The sequence below is a fragment of the Canis lupus genome, chromosome 3 (assembly GCF_011100685.1).
Source record: "Canis lupus familiaris isolate Mischka breed German Shepherd chromosome 3, alternate assembly UU_Cfam_GSD_1.0, whole genome shotgun sequence".
In the NCBI taxonomy this organism is placed as follows: Eukaryota; Metazoa; Chordata; class Mammalia; order Carnivora; family Canidae; genus Canis; species Canis lupus.
Window position 1 is genome coordinate 883,794 of NC_049224.1, and position 22,057 is coordinate 905,850.

Consider the following 22,057-nt stretch of genomic DNA (forward strand, 5'->3'; position numbering starts at 1 on the left):
GATGTGCTAGCTTAAAACTTGTAATCTCAGAGAGGTTAAGGATGCCAGGTTTACCTCCGTATAGGGTCGGTGGTGCGGTGATCACCACCTGACCCCTCGGGTTGAAGGACCAGAGGCTACGTTCGTCCTTGTCAGAGGTCGGCTGTGTGCCTCCTCACAACCTAGCTGTGCCATCTCCAAAATGCGATAAGGACCGGTATTTGCTCAGGCAGTGGCTCCAGATACCAGGTGAGGGGCCGTGTGTATGTCTCAGCGCAGGGCTTGGCACACAGCATGTGGGCCGTGAGTGTAAGCTGTTTGGGGGTGTGATGCTGCATGTCTGTTTAGAGGTCTCCTCAAGCTTATGCAACCTGTCATATGGCTGTGCCTATTTTTATGTCTTTAGCTGTTCATAAAAATAGCTTTTAGACCCTATGACCGAAGCCAAGAAGAAGTCAAGTTAAGCCTGAAGAATAGTAGCACACGTGTGACTCATTTAATCTCCTTGGCATTTCCTTTTCTTTCCTATTTGTGAATTATTTATGGGATCTGCGCTTTTGGGGAAAAAGTCCCAACACCTCTCCAGCTCACTCGGGCTCCCGGAGGTTCCCTTTGGGGCCCAGAAGTGTTTCTGCCACAAAGCAGGTGCTCAGTTAGGGTTGGTCTTGAATGGTGTTAGAAACGTGGATAATCCCGATACAGATATTTGGTATTCATGGGGTTGAGCTGGCAATAGGATGTGTAAGTAAAAGATACGAAATAAGGAAAATAAGTAGGTCATTTGTCCATCAGTTTACTCAGAGAAACGTATTGAGCAGCTGCTTTGTGGCAGACACTGCTCCGTGGCCTGGAGACAGAACGGTGGGGAAGGGGGTGGTTTCTAGAGTACTCGGCAAACCAGTATCACCTGAGTGCTAATCAGAACTGCCCCCAGTGATGGTAGAGACGCTCTTCTCTGCAGGGGCTCCCCCCAGTGAAGCATCCCCCTAGGAGGGGCTGGAGTAGTGGGGGCCACTCGGGGGCTGCACGCCAGTGTATACCTATGGACTAGTCAGAAGCAATCGTTTAATATTTGCAAACTTGTGTCTTAAAAAGCCAGGTATACTGACGCATTCTGGTCGTGAACAAGACAGAGACAAGGTCCCTTTTCATGGGGTTTTCTTTCTCGGAGTTACTCGCATGGCATTAGAGGGCTTAGCTCCTGGGAAGGCCTTGAACGTCTTGCAGTTTGAGGCCAAGCTCCGCAGCCGCACAGCCCAGGGCTGGGGTGGACCTTCGTGGCCCAAACCCATCCGTGGCGAGCATTTGTATCACCAGCAGCTTTCGTGTTGTTTGAATCTTATCTTAGATACAACTTATAACTTACCGTAAGTTTCTTCTCATGGGGTAAGCAGATTCTGAATGTGGGTCCTTCTGAGTTATTCAGTTCTTTCTTTTTTTTTTTTTAATAAGATGTTATTTATTTATTCATGAGAGAGAGAGAGAGAGAGAGGCAGAGGGAGAAGCAGGCTCTTCGTAGGGAGCCCGACACGGGACTCGATCCGGGGACTCCAGGATCACGCCCCGGGCTGAAGGCAGGTGCTCGAGCCCTGAGCTATCCAGGCGCCGCCTGAGTTGTTCAGCTCTTAATATCTTTTTGGTTGTGAGGACCCCCTGCTTCCAATCCCTCATACTAAAGACAGCAGCCAATTAATTCCCACACATCGGCCCTCTCTGATCCCTGTGAGAACTCTCATTATAGAAAAGCAGAAAGATGACTTAACTTGGCCTTACAGAGAAATGACAAGTTCTTTATTCACTCTACGTTTATTAAAAAAAAAAAAATTAAGATGCTTCCACGGCAGAGACTAAAATGAATGTCCTCTTTCCTTGGCACCCCGGGTGAAAATTCAGGGAGGTGCATGGAGTCAGAAGTGCAGATGGTTTTTACCAGAGTTTAATTAATCAGGATAAATGTGGCTAGCTGCGGATAATCGAATTTAAGGAAATGGAAAATATAGCATCAGTCTACAAAGGATTCAGTAATTTATATCCTCTTGTAAACGTGCATTATATAATAATAGTAAATTATACTGTGCCTGCCTGAGACTTACTAATCAAGTCAGTCTTATATGTGGGAAGGAAGAAAGGAAGTGAAGGAAGGAAGGGAAGGAAGAAAAGGAAAGAAGGAAGAAAGAAAGGAAGAGAAGGAGTCGCAGAGAGCTACGGCCCAGACGGCTAAGTTGTCACGGCCGCCCTAACCCACAGACGGAGGACTTACGGTTAGACCTGCGGGGCTGCGGTGCGGGGCCGTCTGCGTCTGACGGTGCCTCGCACATCCCGGTTACCACCGGGTCTGTTCCCTGCCTGGAGAGGCCGAGGGGACACAGCTCTGTCTCGAGGCTCCGGGCGGAATTTGCATTAGAAAATGGAAATGACATGGACACGGGCTGCATTCGCGGTGTGAGCCGTCATGAGAGGGGACGCGGGGACTCGCACAAACACCTCCCTGCCGTGACCTCCGGCCGGGCATCTCCGCTGTCTCGTTGGTGCTCTTAGGTCATGGAGACTCAGAAGCCACTCGGGCTGCAGGTACATGCTGCCCACGGGAAAAGCCAATTCCCCAGCCCACCCGCTACCCAGCCACGTGGCGAGCGGCTAAATTCAGTGACACGGAGGCTGGTCCCGTTTCATTTTGAAAATGCATAAAATAACCCTTTAATCCATAATCAATCCTTTCATCAATATAAAATCCAATCATCAACATAAAAATCAGTGTTGTTCAAGATGTGGGTAACGAAACCAAGCCCAAATGGGCAAATGAGCACTTTATTTTGCTCCACCTTCATTTTTCACAAGAATTTGTCTTTCTCTCTGTGTATGTAGAGGGTGGGCCTAGGAATAGGGCTTAAAAAAAGATCCCTATTCCTGACAAAAGTAGGGCAGGCAAGTATTTTATAGGTAACAACAGACACAACTTCAGTAAGTTTTTAAGAGCACTTTTAAGAAATAAAAGACATTTCAGTTCTTTTGTTTTTAAACTCTAGGCTCACCATATTATATATTTCCTAAATACTAAAAGATTAGTGAGTAGATGTGTTAGCCTAATTTTTTGTCCTAGCATTTCCCTATTTGTGGAAGTAGATATATGTCCCGTCCCGTCCCCTCCCTTCCCCTCCCATCCCCGCACCTTCCCCGCTCCTTCCCTCCATCTCTCGCCTTCCCATCCTTTCTTCTTTTTTAACCAAACTGGTGTTTGTTGAGTACTCATTGTGGAAGATTCAGTTGTCTAGATAGTATGAATTTAAAACATTAGGATCACATGAAAATGTAATAACTAATACCTACTTAAATGTTTATCAGTTGTTGGTTATTACAATTCTAGAGAGTAAAACATGTTTCTGTGAAATCACAGGGTTCGTTACGTCCAGACAGGAAGGATAAATTGCTTTTTAATTTTCTTAGACTTCTTTTTACTTCTCTGGCATCTTAACTTTGCAAGTTAATTGACCTTTTAAGTTAAATTATGCCGCTGCTCTGCCTGAAACTCTAGTACCCTCTCTTTCACTCCAGTAAAAGGCGACATTTGCACGATGGCAGACAAGGCCCTATGGGATCAGTCATGCTGCCTCTGAAATGACATTCTTCCTCTCTCCCCCAAGACTATGGAGTGTGGCCAAAGCTGTACTTGGAATAAGATTCGTAGACTTGAACCTCCTCACGATTAACAAGAAAGTGTTTTAAGTTGTTAATTAAGCATTTAATTCAAGAAAAATAAGCAATCACATTCTGCTGATCTTTGATTAGTAGGAATGTGGGTAATTTATATTTTCTTCTTTGTCCTTGTATGTCATTTGCTGCATTTCCATAATACATTTTAATCTTGAAATCAGTTAAAAAAATTGTCAATGCAGAACAAAAAATTTAGGTTAAGAAAAGGGAGTCTATTAATAATGGAGAACAAAAGTTAAAGACGTTAAGCATGGAAGAAGGGAATATAATTCAAGTTTCATAGTCTCTTCCACTGTTTGAGTCATAATAGGATTGAACTAATCATGGAAAAGTTGGGTTGCCAGCTAAGAAGTCACAGGAAGATGTCAGCTAGGACAGAGGTGAGCCAAGCGAGCAGAAGGAAAAACAGCATGTTTAACACAGAAGACAGCCACATAAATCTTATCAAGCATGGGAAAATTAGATTGCAGAGAAGGAACCTCAAAAAATTTGCCTGGATTGAGAAGCAGCCCAGGTTCTCTTCAGGAAAAGGTCAAGTAAGAGTTCATGTATGGTGTGAGTTACACTGTGGAATAATACTCTGGTGGGGCACTTCCCCTCAGTACTGGATTGGTTGTCAAAACACGTGTGTTCCATTTTTTTGTTTTTAACATTTGTTTTTAAATTCAATTTCACTTAAATTGAAATAAGTTCAATAATTTGTTTTTAATATTTGCCAACATAGGACCACAGGCAAGTCGTTGATTCTGTTGGACGACAGTCACAATACCTTATTCTTAGTCCTAGACAGTCCAGGAACCCACAATTAATACCATCTATTCTTTGAATATTCAATTCAACATTGAAGATTCCCAAGTGGACACCCCGGGAAAATTTTTGTCCCCGCTCATCTCATCTGTACCACTCCCCACCCCCACCCCCACCTCTCCGGCTCCATTGCCTTCTCACTCTGCCTGGCAAACGACTACTGCCCCAAGGATTCTCTATCACATTATCTGTTTGACTTGTTTTTGTCATAGCATTGAAGCTACCTGATACTACCTTGTGAAGTTACTTGTTTCTTCTCTACCACTGTCGGTACCTGATAGAAGAGCGTGTTCCTCTGCCCCAGCATGGCGAGCAGTGCCTTGATGTTTGCCGAGCGATCGTCTGTCCCTCTCATACCCATCCCCATTCCCCAGCCTAGCCTCATTTATTTTTCACCATTCCCAGTTTCTAAACTCTCCTCGATCCCCAGTCTCTAAAGGGTGCAGGGATGTAATTTAGGATAAGATGAGCGTATCTGTTTCAAAGGTATATCGATTTGTTTTTAGTCCCCATTAAATCGTCTCTGGATTAAAATGACACCTTTGTCAACCCCCCCAGCAGCAGCAGATAGACCAGCTTCATAAGGTGACCACTAACACCATTCATCCCCCAGAGCTTTCCACTCTGATGGTCTAAGGGTCATTGACCAAGACTGTTGGCCGAGGCATCCTCTGCATAACATGAGTTAAAACTTCGCGGTGATTAAACATCTCACGATGCTGTTGCAGAAGATCTGAATTCAATATACCCCCATAACCGTGTCAATACAGTGATGGCTCCTCCCCTCATGTGAGCAGCCTCCCCACCCTGACCCTGAGCTAACCCCGCTCTGGCCATAATCCTAAGGGCCGTCCGCTGTGATCCATCAACAACTGCTGTCTCCGTGCCTGAAGGTAAAAGGCATTCGGGCTGCCTGTGTCGTAAGTACAGTGAAGAGCTAGGCCGACATTTCAGATGCTTTGAATCCGCGGGTTAAATTTGTCTTTGGAATTGGGGAATCAGGTTTTGACACAAAATTACCCGTTCTTTTAGAAAACTGGGTTTTCCATTCAGTTTGACTGTAAAAGATCAAATTTCCAGGAAAATCACAACTGAATGCCCAAATTTCACCATATTTAATTTTGTTCCAGCAGGACTTCAAACAAATGAACAAAAACAAAGCGAAACAAAGAAAAAGAAATCCTTCAAGATGTACTGACAGAAAACGTGAATTCATTCTAAGCCTTAGTCACAGAAATGTCCATTCCTTGGGAAAAAATAAAATGGCCCATCGTAAACATAGCTATTTAAACTGATTCTATTCTATTCAATATGCTATACTTAGACAAACTAAGTGTTTTTGTTTGGAAAATGTTTATTATTTACAAAAACTGAAGCAATTCATAAATTGAGGCTACTGTATTTTTTAGGCCTCCTTGTAAAAATTCCCTTTTTACCCTTTCTGCTCCATGATAATTATAAGATTGTAAAATGAATTGGGAATGCTCAGGCACTCCTCAAATTAAATGTTAAGTCAGCCCTTCGGACTTGACCCAGAAGGTGGATGTATCTTCACACACCCTCTTACGTGGCCTCCATTTTCTATTTTCACGTAAACTGTGAAGTTCTCTTGTTGTAGGTTTTTGCCTTGGGAATGAGGCATCAAGTTTCACTGGATACATTTTTAAATGATACGTGAATGTCCCCCTGAGCGAGTGCCCAGGGACAGCCTATAGAGGAGGGAGAAAGTGCTCTGGGGTCTCCCTGTTTTGTCTTTGCTCCATCTTTGATTATTTCCTCTACTCAACTTACGGTGTCCGGTGTCCATAGGCTCCACTGACGGCCCAAGGGGCGCCTGGGCCAGTGTGTGTGTGATTCCTCCGCACTTTGTGCGGTGATCACGGTGAAGGCAAAGAGCCATCCGGACACCCTGACAGGAGTTCCTTGCAGCTGCTGGGCTTTCGACCCTGTTCTGTCTCCCTGGGATTTGGACGATGTCTCACCCAGATGGGCCGCCCGGCTGCAGCCGCCTCGGCCTGCGCTGGACTCCTGCATGACATCAGGAGGCCTGGGGGGCCTTGTCAGTGGCAAACGTGCAGAATCAATAAAGTGGCTTTCGCACTGGAGTTCGAGGTTTTCTCCAACTTAATGCTTAGTTCAGTTAGCCAATGTTTTCCTTTCATGTGAGTGGAAGGTGGGCTTGGCCTTCATTAATAAAAGATTCACTAACCCTCACAGCCCAAGAAACCCGCATCCTCGCAGGGCTTATGGAGGCCTGAACCAGTGTCTTGAATGGCTGCCCTAGGGAGCCCTCGTCAGGGCCTCGCGGCGTAGCTTCTGAGGGCTTTTTGTAACACACACAGGAGAAAAGCAGGTTTTGAATAATTAAGATTGTAGTCACTCTGCACGTTGAAGTCTTGATCTATATTTCCTCCAGGCATTCTTACTGTTTTTTTTTTTTATTTTGGTTTTGTTTTTGTTTTGCAGAAAAGGAAGCAAGTTGAATTTTTTTCGATGTATCACAACCCTCTTTTTACATTTTTTAAAAAAATTTTTTTTTATTTTTTTAATTTTTATTTATGATAGTCACAGAGAGAGAGAGAGGCAGAGACACAGACAGAGGGAGAAGCAGGCTCCATGCACCGGGAGCCTGACGTGGGATTCGATCCCGGGTCTCCAGGATCGCGCCCTGGGCCAAAGGCAGGCGCCAAACCGCTGCGCCACCCAGGGATCCCACATTTTTATTTTTTAATCTAACATGTTCACCATGGTAAAAAATAAATTATTTACACTTGCTTATGATAAAAAGTTAAAGTGCATCTTTTTTTTTTTTTTTTAAGATTTTATTTATTCATTCATGATAGACATAGAGGCAGAGACACAGGCAGAAGGAGAAACAGGCTCCATGCTGGGAGCCCGACACAGAACTCGATCCTGGGACTCCAGGATCACGCCCCGGACCAAAGGCAGGTGCTAAACCACCAAGCCACCCAGGGATCCCCTAGAGTGCATCTTAAAAAACTTCTCATTCCTTATATGATGTGAGATCACCGTGATGTTACAGTGCACAGATTGGTTCCCTTCCAGTACATTCTGAAATGTGGCTTCCCCTTCCCTTTTCCCTCCAATCTATTCAATATATTTTGCAAAGCACATGGTTATTAGTAATTTAAATGGGTCCCCTCTATTGTGTTTTTTCCTTCTTGGCTAACCCCCACTCCCACCTCTCCCCACCTGGAACCCACAGTTATGTATTGATGTGGCCTTAAGATACACAATATGCAATTTCTATAGTATGCACTGTTGCATTTGGGAGGCTTTCATTTATACAGAAGATATTGTGCTTTCTCATTCTGTATCTGCTTTTCCCACTATGTTTTTACTTGCTCTGTTTCTCACTTTTCTACTTACTGCTGCCCAGTGTCTCGTGAAATACATTCGCTCCTCCTCAATTATCCGATTCCCTAAATCTCTTCTAGCTCCCCACTGCCCTAACGACCACTGTGTCCACGTGCAAAGATGTGCACACGTGCCCAGCCGACCTAAGTGAACATGCCTCTGACCTCTATCTGGGAGTGTAACTGCTGTGTCACAGGTCATGCCCATCTTTCCATTTTCTTTGATGTACTGAGACCTGTCAATCCACTGACAATCACCACCCCGCTCTCACTCTCTTTGCTGTCATACACCGATGCGTTTCGCACTCGTAAATATTTCAGTAGAGTGTTGAGAAGGACGGGAGGCAGATGTGTGTGCTCAGTCTAACATTTGAGCTGGGGGACCTCCTGTCTTTGCTTCAGTGCACCCTAGTGGGTTTGGGCCGTGGCCCAAGGGGGAGGACTAGGAGAGGAGAAAGGACGTTCCCGTTGATGTTAAGCTACATGCAATCTGCCGTAAGCTTGTCACCAAAACACATTACCTGAGAAGTGGGGCATAGACTAAAAGGAAAGATTGCATCTTAATAAAGGTGGGCGGTGGCAGTGAGCCTGGTTTCATAATTGAGAGGGTATTAGACTGGCTTTCAACGCAAACGAATGACAGCATTTCTGGAACCAGAGGCTCGCTGCCTTAGCCAACCCTTGCCCCGGGCCAGCGGACTTTGGGTTCTACCCCAAAGTTACTCTTCAGCGCTGCAACTGACTACACCCTGTAAGTTTGCAGAGTAAAACCGTCTCAGTAGTTCATTTGACAGGACTCCCCCTGGATTTCAGGCGGTCTTGTGACGGCCCTAACAAGGCACCTCTGGGGATACTGCTGAGAAATGATCAGAATTGCATTTCCTGGGCCAGGCAACGAGGTGGCTGTGAGAGGGTTAGGTCCAATTTGTACTTGGAGGAAGCTGGAACAGGACTTTATTAAAAAGGCGAACGCATCGCTATCAGGTCTGCTCACATCTCAGGAGCAATGCCCGTGGTCATGTCAGCACTTTTTTAAATTAGAGTTTTCTGGGTGCAGCCTGTCAGGCATGTCTTTGGTTGGATTTGAACAGTTCCAGTGAAAAATAGCCAAGCAGACCCCAGATGACAAGATATTTGGCTACATTTCAAGGCATTTAACCTCCCTGTTTCCGTTCTTCACACCCGGTAAACTGTCTGGTGCATGGGTTACTGTCCCACGCTGTTCAGGGCCCTTGGTCCACTGTGGTCCTACTCTGCGTCGCCTAGATTGGCCTCTGCATCTGCAGCTCATACGTGTATTTCTCTGAGATTAGTGGAAGTGATAGCTCGTGGATAACAGGTATCATGATCTTGGGACTGAGCACTTGATTTGGAAGCCCAGTTCTGCCTAAGGCAGTTGTCTTATCGGTGTACTGGAGATAATGGGAATATGGGTCTCCTTGCTAAGTTGAGTTGCTGTGGGGGGGCCTGGGTGGCTCAGTCCCTTAAGTGGCTGACTCCTACAAGTCCTCATCTCAGGATTGTGGGATCGAGCCCCACGTTGGGCTCTGTGCTCAGCGTGGAGTCTGCTCAATATTTTCTTTCTCCCTCTCCCTCTACTCCTCCCTCACTTCTCCACTCTCTCTCAATAAACAAAATCTTTTTTTTTTAAGTTGCTGTAAAAATCAAATAAAATAATGCACCCAGGGCAGCCCAGGTGGCTCAGAGGTTTAGCGCCACCTTCAGCCCAGGGCGTCATCCTGGAGTCCTAGGATCGAGTCCTACATCGGGCTCCCTGCATGGGGCCTGCTTCTCCCTCTGCCTGCGTCTCTGCCTCTCTCTCTGTGTCTCTCATGAACAAATAAATAAAATCTTTAAAAATTAATAATAAGAAGAAAATAAAGTAATGCACTCAAAGGCATAGAAGATTTGCGTTCTTGGTGTCCTGGTCTGAATCGTGTCCACAGTACCCTCTCCCCACCTCATACTTTGAGATTAAAAAGCCCAGGACCTCAGAATGTGATCATAATTGGAAATTAGGTTTTTGAAGAGTTGATTAAGGTACAGTGAGGTCATTAGAATGGGCCTAGTCCAACAGGACTGGTGTCCTTATGAGAAGAGGAAATTTGGACCCTCCACACAGCAGACACACAGGGATGATCGTGCAAGGTCCCCTCAAGAAGGTGACCATATGCAAGCTGTTCAGTCCATCGTATTTTCTTAGGGAAGCCTGAGACTAACCCAGGTACCCGCTGGCAGCCTGGAATTAGTCGCTTTCATGTTACTCTGATTCTCCTCCAGCACTCAACAGACCACACTCAGCTAGGAGCTGGATGTATATAGTGGGGCAGACGAACATCGTACCTGCCCTCAGGTACACAGACAGGTACTTTCTAATAATGCCATCCGTTCTGGGCTTTGAATTTGTTCTTATTTTTTTTTTTAAAGATTTTTATTTATTTATTTATTTATTTATTACACATAGAGGCAGAGACATAGGCCGGGGGAGAAGCAGGCTCCATGCCGGGAGCCCGACGTGGAACTCGATCCTGGGACTTCAGGATTGAGCTCTGGGCTGAGGGCAGGCGCCAAACCGCTGAGCCACCCAGGGATCCCCCAATTTGTCCTTATTATTGATTACTTTCCGACATATTGTAATTTTGTGTAGTCATTTTGTTAACCCTTTTCTCCTCTAGAGTATGAGCTCGAGAGCAGAGGTGTTTATTTTCTTCAATGCTATATTCGAGGCTACGAGAACAATGTCTGGCATGTAGTGAGGGATCAAGGGCATTTGTTGGAAGCAATTACAGATTAGGTTAAATAACATAAAACACATGAACAAGGTGTCATGATCCAGAAGAACCTATGGACTGTCTAAGGCTCGGAGGTGGTCAGAACCTTCTCTGTGGTTACCGAGCCTGTGTAGGAGAGAGGCACTCAAGTAGGAAGCCTACGGTGTTCTTTTTTTTTTTTTTTTTTTTAATTTTATTTATCCACAAAAGACACACAGAGAGGCAGAGACACAGGCAGAGGGAGAAGCAGGCTCCATGCAGGGAGCCTGACGCGGGACTCGATCCCGAGTCTCCAGGATCACACCCTGGGCCAAAGGCGGCGCTAAACTGCTGCGCCACCCGGGCTGCCCACCTAAGGGGTTCTAAGTCTCTCACTGTTTTTTTGCTCCGTTCTAAAAGGTTTCTTTGCTTAGGCCTTTACAAAGATAATGCAAGGATTAGCTAAAAGCTAAAACTACACTATAAAACAAGCTTCTTATTTAGCATATTAATATTTAACTTTAGCAGGCATAGCAGCAAACGGTAAATAATAGATAACCTTAGGCTTACCGGTCAGTCGCTCGGTGCAGCCTTCGCTGGGGAGATTTGGGAGCTGGGTCTGGGCCTGGGTCGTCTTGTTCAGTCGTCCCCATTACCTATCTCCCACCAGAGTCCTCCGTAATTTAAACTATCCTCTTTGCCCCCAATATCAGTGAAGTTACTGCCTGTGGGGGACCCCACTTCTCTCCCCCCTTTTCCATGGCCAAAGTCCCGGCCTCCCTGCCTTTGGTGGCTCCTGATGTGTTTCTAAAGATCAGGCTTTCTGTGCTCACCACACAGACTTAGACTCCTACTATTTTAATTTCTGTCTAAAAATTTCTACTGCACAAAAAAAACCCCAAAACCATGATAAGCACAACTTTGCGAAGAAGTTTCCCCTTGATGGACCCCGAGTATGGCAGTGGGGAAGGTCTCTGGCCTTTCTTTGGCTTTAGGTGGGACAGGTGGCCTGACTGGTCTGTGACGTTGCTTCATATCTCGACACAAACGTCCCCTCTGAGGACCCCCTCCCGCTGCTCTGACCCGGTGTGGACTTCAGCTGCCCCGTGGGGGGTCGCTCTCCGGGCGTTCTGGGCTCTCTGGTACCAGTGGAGGTCAAATCTGAAAAAGACACACATGACCCCCGAGAAGTTCAGGTGCAGCCGAGGCAGTCGGGAAGCCAGCAGCCCCGACCTGGGGAGGGGGCGCGGATGCACCTGCCGTGCCCAGGGAAGGCCCCAGGCCCAGGCCAGGAGACGTGCTTCAGAAGCTGGCCCGAGCCCCGGGCAGAGCAGACAGGGGTCCGTCCTGCCCAGTCATTGAAGGCCACCGTCCCCTTGCGTGCACGTTGGCATTGAAGCCATAGGTCTCGGACTGTCCGACTGCAGGACACATAAAAACCTCCTAAATAATTTATTAGGCTTCACATTCCTGGGCCCCGTCTCCAAAAATTCTGATCCGACAGGGCTGGGGTTAGCAGCTACAAATCCCAATTTTTAAAAGATCTTTAGAACAACTAATATGTTTGTGGGTCACGGAGAAACACCTCGAGAGTCCCTGGTTCGGAGGACAGGAGGTGGTGAGAAAGAAGGGCTGAGGCACAGAGGACGGGGCACTGGCCGTGGAGCCCCCGCGGGGTGCAGGGGAGCCGGCAAGGCCCCAGCAGAGGAGAGGACAGCCTGAGATCAGTCGGACGGTGGGTCAGGTGGGCTTTGGGGCATTAGGACGAGGCCGGCTGGCTACCGTGAGGTGCGCTGGGTGGGCCAGGCCTGTGGCCAGACTCAGCGACGGGTATGTGCGAGCAAGTCCTGAGAAAAGAAGGGGAATTCGGTACTTTGCGTTGTGCAGGATATGTCAGTACTTTATCATTAGGGAACGGGAATCAGCTCAGCATGATGGTTAAGGGCGCAGACCGCCTGGGCTTGTATCCTGGTCCTACGGCTTACCAGCTCTGTGGTTGTTGGACAAGTTGTCTGACGTTCTGTGTCGCCTGTCGGGACAGACCCCATCTGTGTCTCCTTCATCCATAAAATGGGTCTAATAGTTTCCTTCCTCACAAGTTCCTCCTGAGGGTTAACCGCGTGGATGTTTGTAAGCCCCTTAGAATGGTCGCTGGCAGGTAGCGAGGACCGAGCAGCAGAGACGTAAGGAATAAGGTCTGGTGTATGTGCTCGGTGTGGACGGCCACGCGGGGCGGTGGGCCGGGCCTCGCCCCTCTGCGCCAGGCGCCTCGGTAAGACCCCACGCCCCAAGCTGGAGGGACGTGTCCAGCGGTGCTCGGTGGCCCCGTGGTACTCGGGGTACTCGGCCGGCAAGGCCAGGCCCCGGCGGAGACGGAGCGCGGACCGTGTCCCGGACACCGTGAGCCTCGGGATCCTCGCCGAGGGCAGGAGAGCGGAGAAGCCGGGCCGCGGCCCTCATGTCAGCCCTGGCCCCGTCGTGTCCACCAGTCGTGGAAAGTACCTGCCAGGAGGAACCTACTGGAAGGGATCTCCCCCGACCAGGGCATGATGGGACGTGAGCTGACGGTAACGTGACAGTTTCTGAATCCTAGTGTTTTGGTCCATAAGACACTGAGGGGGAAAGGACGGGGAGTAACTTACAGGGCAAGGAATCTGGGCGAGCAGAGCTCGGGTCTGCGAGCCGTTTGGTAAGTTCCTGTGGACACTTGGAGTGGCGGAAACCGCGAGCTTCCATGTTCTCTAAATATATATATGTATGTATTTCTGAAAAGTGATTCTCTCAGCAAAAATGTAAGGGGGGCAATTTTTGTTTTAAATGATAGCTCCAGACCTAGTGGGAAGCATTTTCAATCTCTTTTTCTGTTTGTCTCATAAGGCCTATTATTAAAAGGCTTTTTTTTTTTCTTTAAGGAAAAGCATTATTTTAAAATTGAATAGTTAAGAGGAAGTTTAGGAAGAGAAAGGGTTAAGGATTTTTATACCAAAGAGAGTCACAAAGTGAGGGGAAAAATTACCTTTGGCAAAATTTTGAAGTAGGTGAACCTTGTCTTAGGTGCTTCTGATTTTACTTCTCGGGAAAGCACTGCTCACCCTCACTTTTGCTTATTCTCCATGATTCTCCTTACAAAGATCTACTCTTTGGAAAAGTTCTGATCTAATCACTGTCTTGTGCAAGAGATGAGTGACTGGTGAAAGGTCATTGTTTCCCTTTCCTTGTGGTATTTGCATTTAACATAGTGGGTAGGGCAAAGTACAATGCTTTATTTTTAATTAAAAGCATTTTAAAAAAATTTTAATTCCAGTAAGGTTAAGAACATACAGTGCTGTATTAGTCTCAGGTGTACAATGCAGTGATTCAGCACTTCCGTACATCGCCCAGTGCTCATTATGACAAGTGTTCTCTTCATCCACATCCCCTATTTCCCCCATCTCCCCTCCCGCTCCCCTCCTGTAGCCACCACTTTGTTCCCTAGAGTTAAGAGTGTAGTTTTTCTCTTTTCTTTCTTTGCTCATTTGTTTCTTAAATTCCACATGTGAGTGAATATGTCTTTCTCTGACTTATTTCACTTAGTATCATACTCTCTAGGTTCATCTATGTTATTGGAAATGGCAAGATTTCTTTCTTTATAGGTGAGTAACATCCCACTATATATATGTACGATGTTTTCTTTATCCATTCATCTATTGATGGACACTTGGACTGCTTTCCTAATTTGGCTATTGTAAATAATGCTGCAATAAACAGAGGGGTGCATATATCTTTTGAATTAGTGTTTTCATATTTTGGGGGTAGAAACCCAGTAGTGGAATTCCTGGATCATAGGGTATTTCTGTTTTTAATTTTTTGAGAAATCTCCATATTATTTTCACAGTGGCTTCACCAGTTTCCATTCCCACCAACAGTCACAAGGGTTCCTTTCTCTCCACATCCTCACCAACGCCTTATTCTTGTGGTTTTGGTTTTAGCCATTCTGATAGGTATGAGGTGACATCTCATTGTGATTTGCATTTCTCTCCTGATAAGTGATGCTGAGCATCTATCTTTTCTTGTGTCTGTTGGCCATCTGGATGTTGTCTCTGGAGAAAAGTCTGTTCATATTTTCTGCCCATTTTTTTAAGTGGATTATGTTGGATTTGGGGGTGTTGATATTTATAAGTTCTTTATATATTTTGGTTACTAACCCTTTATCAGATATGTCATTTGCAATTAGCTTCTTCCATTCCCTAGGGTGCCTTTTGGTTCTGTTGTTTTCATTGCTGAGAAGAAACTTTTTTCCCAATAGTTTATTTTTGCTTTTCTTTCCCTTGCCTCAGGACAACTATCTAGAAAAATGTTGCTATGGCCGATATCAGAGAAATTACTGCTTGTGCTCTCTTCTCAGATTTTATGGTTTCAGGTCTCATATTTAAGTCCTTAATCTGTTGAGTTTATTTTTGCATCTGGTGTGAGAAAGTGGTCCCATTTCTTCTTCTGCATGTTACCATCCAGTTTTCCCAGCACCATTTGTTGGAGAGACTGTCTTTTCTCCATTGAATATTCTTTCCTGCTTTGTCATTGACTAATCAACTGTATAATCGTGGGTTTGTTCCTGGGATCTCTATCCTGTTCCATTGATGTGTGTATCTATTTTTGCGCCCGTACCATCCTTTTTCAGTTACTGTAGCTCTGTAGAATACCTTGAGATCTGGGATTGTGATACCTCCAGTTTTGTTCTTCTTTTTCAAGACTGTTGTGGCTATTTGGAGTGTTTTGTGATTCCATGCAAATTTTAGGATTATTTGTTCTAGTTCTGTGAAAAATCCTGTTGTTATTTTGGTAAGGACTGCACTAAACCTGTAGATTGCTTTGGGTAGTATGCACATTTTAACAATATTTCCAAGTACAACTCTTTAAATAATATGATTTCAGACAGTCAGCTCAAGAGGAGAAGGACATTGTTTCGGATCTGGTGTGCTGAATCCACCTGAATCATCCCTTTAAAATCACTTTCTTAGTGGGGAGTGTTGAAGAGAGCACTCTGCTCTGTGACAAGTGGCCAGAGGCAAGACTACACAGAGATAAGCCTAATCACGGGCTGTCAGGTGCCAGGGAGCCATGCTTCATAAGTCACTCAGAATGGGTGCTTTTGGAGGGAAAAATATCTCTTTCCTTAGTCCCAGCTCTGTATAATTCTCAGAAAACTTCTTCTAAAGATTTGTGACCTATATAGACTGTGGGCTTATTTATCTATAAGATAATAAATCTTTGTCTGAGCCACTAAAGTTGTGACCTTTTGTTACAGTGATGATAGAAAACGAATCATCTCTTATTCCCTCTGTCCCTTTTATCATCATTCCCATTTGCCTCTCTTCTCGCCTGGCAAACATCATTTAAGTTTAAAAATAATAATGGAAACTTTTAGTCAATATTTTAACTTAAAATGTGACAGGCATTATAATAAATATGTCACCTGCATTATTATATCTCATTTTCACAATAATACATGAGCTGGATACTTTCATTTTCCCCAGTTAACAGGTGACCAGACTAAGGCTTGGAAAGGGCGACAGCCCAAGGTCACATTGCAGTTAAGTAAGTTACATGACTACCTATCACCCGGGAATGCCTTGTCCCTGGGGTCCCAGTAGACATGGCTTGAATGCCTGCAGGCTCTCAGCCCGTGAAGAGCTAAAGCCCATCACAGGGATTTAGTCACGTACACCTTAATTACATTTCTTTTTGGTAGTTGAAGTGACACAGAAGAAGTCTGAGAATTGTGAGTGTTAACTACTTTCTCCCAAAACTTGTCATCAAGTTCTTAATGAAAACAAGTCTCACCTCAGGTTTGCCACAGACCCAAACAGCTCTTAAATGTTCATCAGTATGCTGGGCTAGCACTTCATAAATCCAGAATTTATCAAGTTCTAATGTTAGGTGCTCCAGCCACACCTTATACAGACAGTTCACCTAAGCAGATGTGACCATATTTCGGAGACCAGATTCTGTTACCTTTATTGGTGGCCCAGGCAACCATCAGTCCTCCAAACCAATAGTGGGACACAGGACTTCTTAGATATCTAACTTGAATGCCGTGAAGGTTAGTTTTATATGTCAACTGGGCCATGAGGTTCCCAAGGTATTTGGTCAGATATTATTCTGTGTATTTCTGTGAGGTTGCTTTCATATGAGATTAACATTTAAATGAACATAAATTGGTAGCTTGAGTAGATTCCTTCCATATTGTGGGTGGGCCTCATTCAATCAGTTGAAGGACTGAATGGAAGAAATAGGTTGACTCTCCCCTAAGTAAGAGAAAATTCTTCCTGCCCGACAACCTTTCAAGCTTAGACATCATTTTTCTCCTGCCTTTTGACTAGAGTGGAAGCATCGGCTCTTCCTGTATTCTGAGCCTGTCAGCCTCCATCCAGACTGGAACTACACTGTGAGTTCTCATGGGTTTCCAACTTGCTGACTCACCTTGCAGATCTTGGGACTTGCCAACCTTCACAACTGCATGAGTCAATTTTTTAATTAATTAGGAGAGAGAGACAGAGAGAATCTCACACGTACAGATACATACATCCTGTTAGTTTTGTTTCCCTGGAGAATCCTGACAAATATAGAGGCCTAAGGGTCCAGGGTATGATCCTCTCTAGAATCTTGTATCTTGTGTATTAGTTTCAAAGCAATAAAGGCCCACAAATTGGATGTCTTAAATCAACAGAAATTTATTTTCTCATAGTTCTGGAGACTAGAAGTTCAAAAGTGAGATGTCAGCGGGGCCATGCTGTCTGTGAGACGCTAGATGGAATCCATCCTTGCCTCTTCTCCTGGTAGCCATCAGTGCTTGGCTTTCCTTGGCTTACAGCTGTGTAACTCCAGTCTCTGCCTCCATCTAACAGCAGCCTACCTGTGTAGGATTCTCTCTCCTTCTTTATAGACACCAGTCATTTTTGGCATTGACCCACCGTACTTCAGCATGACTTTATCTTAGGGTTGCTGTGAATATAATTAGCTATTTCCAAATAAGGTCAGTTTCCTAGGGATTTGGGGGTTAAGACTTCAACGTGTCTTTTCAGAGGACACACTTCAGCCAATAATACTTGTTTATGCAATATTTCAACCAATCTACATATAATGAAGACCTTTTAATTTCACCAATGAAATCCATTTTCAAAAATTCATCATGCTAATTAAGCCTTTAATTTCACTGAAGAGAATCCATTTTTGATGTGCTAATGATCAGCGTCATGCTAAAAGCGTCAGGTGTTGGAGATACGGAGAGCTTTAGGAATAAGCTAGATGGCCACCCAGCATGGTTCATTATTACTCAATAGTCTGTCTTTAGAGCTGAAGTTTAAACTACTGGCATATACACAATATCACGGTTTCTATGCTGAAGAAGTTTAAAGGAAACCCACATTCTAATACGTTGGCTTTTTTGCCCTATGTCAACTCAACTGTTCATATATTTCTTGATTAAGAAATTAACTCGCAGAAAACATTTCTTGCATTTGGTCAACTTGAGGCTGGTTCTTCCTCTTTTTACCCAGTCTATCAAGGAAGAAAGATTCCTCCCCTTACCCCTTGCTTCTCTTGCCTTTGAGTATGCTCTTAGGGTCTCACTCTTTCCTCCCTAGAACTTCTCAAAGTATATCCCTTCCAAACAAATCCATTGCTCCTTCTAAGAAGAATCCTTGGATTCAATTTATTCTTTCTCTCCATGTGATTATTCTGGATCACTTATACTATAATATTTAACATGAAGAACAGTATGACTATAAAACAGTTACAGCACAGCATGCAACTGCTGATAAAAACTTGGGATATTTAGTTAAAACTCAGTTAACAACTATTAATTTCAGAACAACTATACTGCTCAGTTTTAGAAAAGAGGAGGTAAAATGTAGGTAAAATAATTTTGGAAAAATCTTTGCTTTTTTATTTAAATGGAATAGTCAGAAATACCTATATTTGAAATAACTTTAGAATGGTTTCTAGCAGCAGGTCAACAGATAGAATTTAAGGGAATTCTAACTATTATTCTTCCACCGAGCAGACGTGCAATTTTGAGCAAACTTCTGTGCTTCGCTTGCTTCCTCTGATGTTGGTAAACGATCTCTCCTTAACTAGTATGAATATGTAGATCCCATAACTATACCTCTATCTGTATCTGCACCGGTATCCATATTTGTTTCCATATGAGAGAGACACAGGCAAATAGACACATTTTGTAAACTATTTGCTATTGTTCAAATTATTCCCACCTCATGGCTCCCACAAGTTTTTTCTTTTAGATTCTAAGTGAGCTTCTGTGTGCCTATGACGACAGCCAATGTGCAATGGCCATTTGCCACTCCGGCAGAAATTTCTGTATACCTTGTAAAATAGTCAGATTTAGTCATTGGCCCACCACTCAGAAACTTTGTACTTTCTTTTTTTTAAAAAAAGAAAACTTTATTTATTCATGAGAGACACAGAGAGAGAGGCAGAGGGAGAAGCAGGCTCCATGCAGGAGCCCGACGTGGGACTCGATCCCAGGTCCCTGGGGTCATGTCCTGGGCCGAGGACAGACCCTCAGCCCCTGAGCCAGCAGGTGCCCTGAAACTTTGTACTTTGCAATCCAGTTTCTAGATCCATAGAAGTGGTATCCATCATTCCTGTTGAGTATGGAAAGTTTGAGACCGTGGTAGAAAATCAGATGATGCTCCGGGTTTGCCTGCCGTTAAGAAGCTTTGTGCTTGAAGTGTGGTTGAAAGAATGTGCCTCTGCAATCTCTGTGTAGAGGCTGTTCTGTGACAGGAGAAGCAAATTCAAGTGCCATCAGGGGTTAAGGAGCTAACACCTGAGAGTAGCAGACGCGACGGCAGCCGTGGTGAAGTTGGAGACACATAACACTCATAAAACAGCAGTTGTCTCTCATCTCAGTTGTTGCCAGAAGCTTTAAGGGCCCTGAGTTGCCGTTCAACCCAGTATTTTTAAGTGAAGCTAGGAATCTGTGTATTTTGTATGAAATTTACTAGTAATATATTATTGGTTCAATTTCTTTGAAAAATAAAATCCATCTATGATTTTGGTCGATTTTTTGTAAACAAAACAAAACAAAACAAAAAACAAACAAACAAAAAAACAACACCAAAAAAAAACAAAAAGCACCAGGTTGTAACTGCTATTCTACACTGATAATTAAAACAAAAATCAAAACCCTCCCTGACGGTGCTCTATTCATCCTCTTTGCTTGGCCAAGAAATCTGTTAACAGTTTAACTTAGAATTTCCTAACTGTATTTCAACATAAAATCTGCTTTGTTGAGGAGGGTGTATGAGGACATGATATTTATAACTTTTTTTCAGCTGCTCAGTATAACATTTGGAGATAACACTGGAAACTGAGACCCTCTGTATGACCTCGGCTGCCGTGTTTCTGTGAAGTTGTCCTTTCCTTGATAAATTAAGACAGCCTCCATTCCTCTGTGAAACTCTGAATTAGTGGTTCCAGTAGCTTTTAAAATAGCATTCTTAATATCTGTTTTCAGTGGAGAGAAGAACTAGCACTTCTTCCTAACTTTCTCTCCCGAACTTTGGAAGATGAGGACCAAGGACTCAGGGTGGGGGGAATAGAAAGTGACTACTTAACAGGTACAGGCTTTCTTTTTAGAGTGATAAAAATGTTCTGGAATTAGATAGTGGCGATGGTTACACAACCTTGTGAAAGTACTAGAAGTCGCGGAATTATGCATTTGAAAGGGATAAAATGGTGAATTTTGTTATGTGCACTTTGCCTCAATTGAAAGAAAAATGCCATCCCCACAGGGCCAAGATGCGTATTTGCCAATAGGGGGGACACGCAGTATGAGGTCAGGGTGATGTGTTTTGTTTTGTTTTCTGAATAGATGGCTCCATTTTTCAAGCTCTTCTGATGTGATTCTTAACCTCCCTAATATGCAACCTAAAGTTTCCTTGATGTGATTCATTTATTTATGAGTTTATTTATTTTAAATAATTGTTATACCCGCTACAGGGCTTGAATTCACAACCCAGGATCAGGGGTCTCATGCTCTTCTGACGCAGCCCGCCAGGTGCCCCTCCTTGCTGATATTTAAATATTTCTCCTCTCTGTCTATACATGCTCTGGCCTGAATTATGAGGCCCCTCCTCCCCCAAAATGCACATATTGAAACCTTAACTTCTAATGTGACTACAATTGGAGACAGGGTTTTTAGGTGGTTATTTAAGGTTAAAAGAGGTCATAAATGTTAGGTTCCTGATCCAGTAGAATCGGTGACCTCATTCATCTCCTCTTTCTCCCTCTTTCCCTCTGTGCGGGCACAGCAAGAGGCAGCCATCTGGAGGCCAGGAAGAGGCTTCTCACCAGAACTGGACCATGCTGGCCCTCTAACCTCAGACTTTCAGACTCCAAACTGTGAGGAAATGAATTTCTGTTGCTTAAGCCACCCAACGTAGGACATTGCTATGGCAGCCCGCCGCGCTCTTTCTAGCAACTCCTAGCTGAGCGTCCATAGAGAACCCACAAGAGAGCTCTATATTTCAAGGCAATGGAGTGCATCCAAAGTTGGCTGGGAGTGGCTGTGTATCCCCACAGTGCTTTTCAGCGTTAGCTTTTATGCACTGTTGAACAGAACTTATGGTTTTGGCTGCGCCACATGTATTCACAATCTTTTCTAAATGACAGTTATGATCAGAGCCGCGCATCGAATGACCTGGGAGTAAATCTGGGAAATGACGGAGGGTCTAAGTGTGCTTTGTATTTTCAGGGCTTCGTACCCATGTAGTCTCTGTGGAATTTCTACGCAATTAAATCAGCTTCATCAATACCGGTTGGGAACATTGGAGGGAGATACGAACTCTAGTACAAGATAGCCATTGTTTTGCAAGGTCAGTAGTAGGCTAAGCGCTAACTGTTCACTGCTTGCAAGTCTCTTCCTTATCATTTCCATCTGTCCCGGTGGCAGCGCAATGCTCTGGCCGGTGTCACGGGCTGCTGCTTGCAACACTGGGCGGAGCTAATCCCTCCCTAGGATATGGTCCAGCTCCCAGTGTTACATGCTGCCATCCACATGCCAGGGTAAAGTGTAGTGTTGCTCATTCCCTGGTGACTTTAGCCGCTGAAGAGCTACAACCCAGTGTGGATTTTCAGCGCTAAGGAGCACGGATGACAGCAAGGACATGTTTATTCATGTTATTCACCATATTCCATATGGGTGAGCCAAACAGTGGGATTGCCAAACATTAACCACGGCCACATTCTTCTGTAGTGTAAATTGTGCTGTCGGCACACGGCACCATTTTTCCCCCAAATCTATATGTTGCTGAAGACTTTTAATTGTTGCTGTTGCATCAGCCTCTCTAGATCTTAGAGCTGCTTCTCCTATCCTGGAGTGTGAAGAAGAGAACACTTTAGAAAACTCCAGTGGTCCTTCACACCCCTGGG

At 44.6% G+C, this 22,057-nt stretch overlaps 1 protein-coding gene across 1 annotated transcript in view; it reads left to right on the top strand.

The window, feature by feature from the left end:
* Positions 1-213: 213 nt before the first annotated feature.
* The window catches only part of NREP (neuronal regeneration related protein), a 137,524-nt gene continuing 115,680 nt past the window's right edge, over positions 214-22,057 (top strand). The window contains exon 1 of the transcript XR_005356499.1: positions 214-228. The gene's annotated coding sequence lies outside the window, so the exon portion shown is untranslated. The remainder of the gene's footprint in view (positions 229-22,057) is intronic.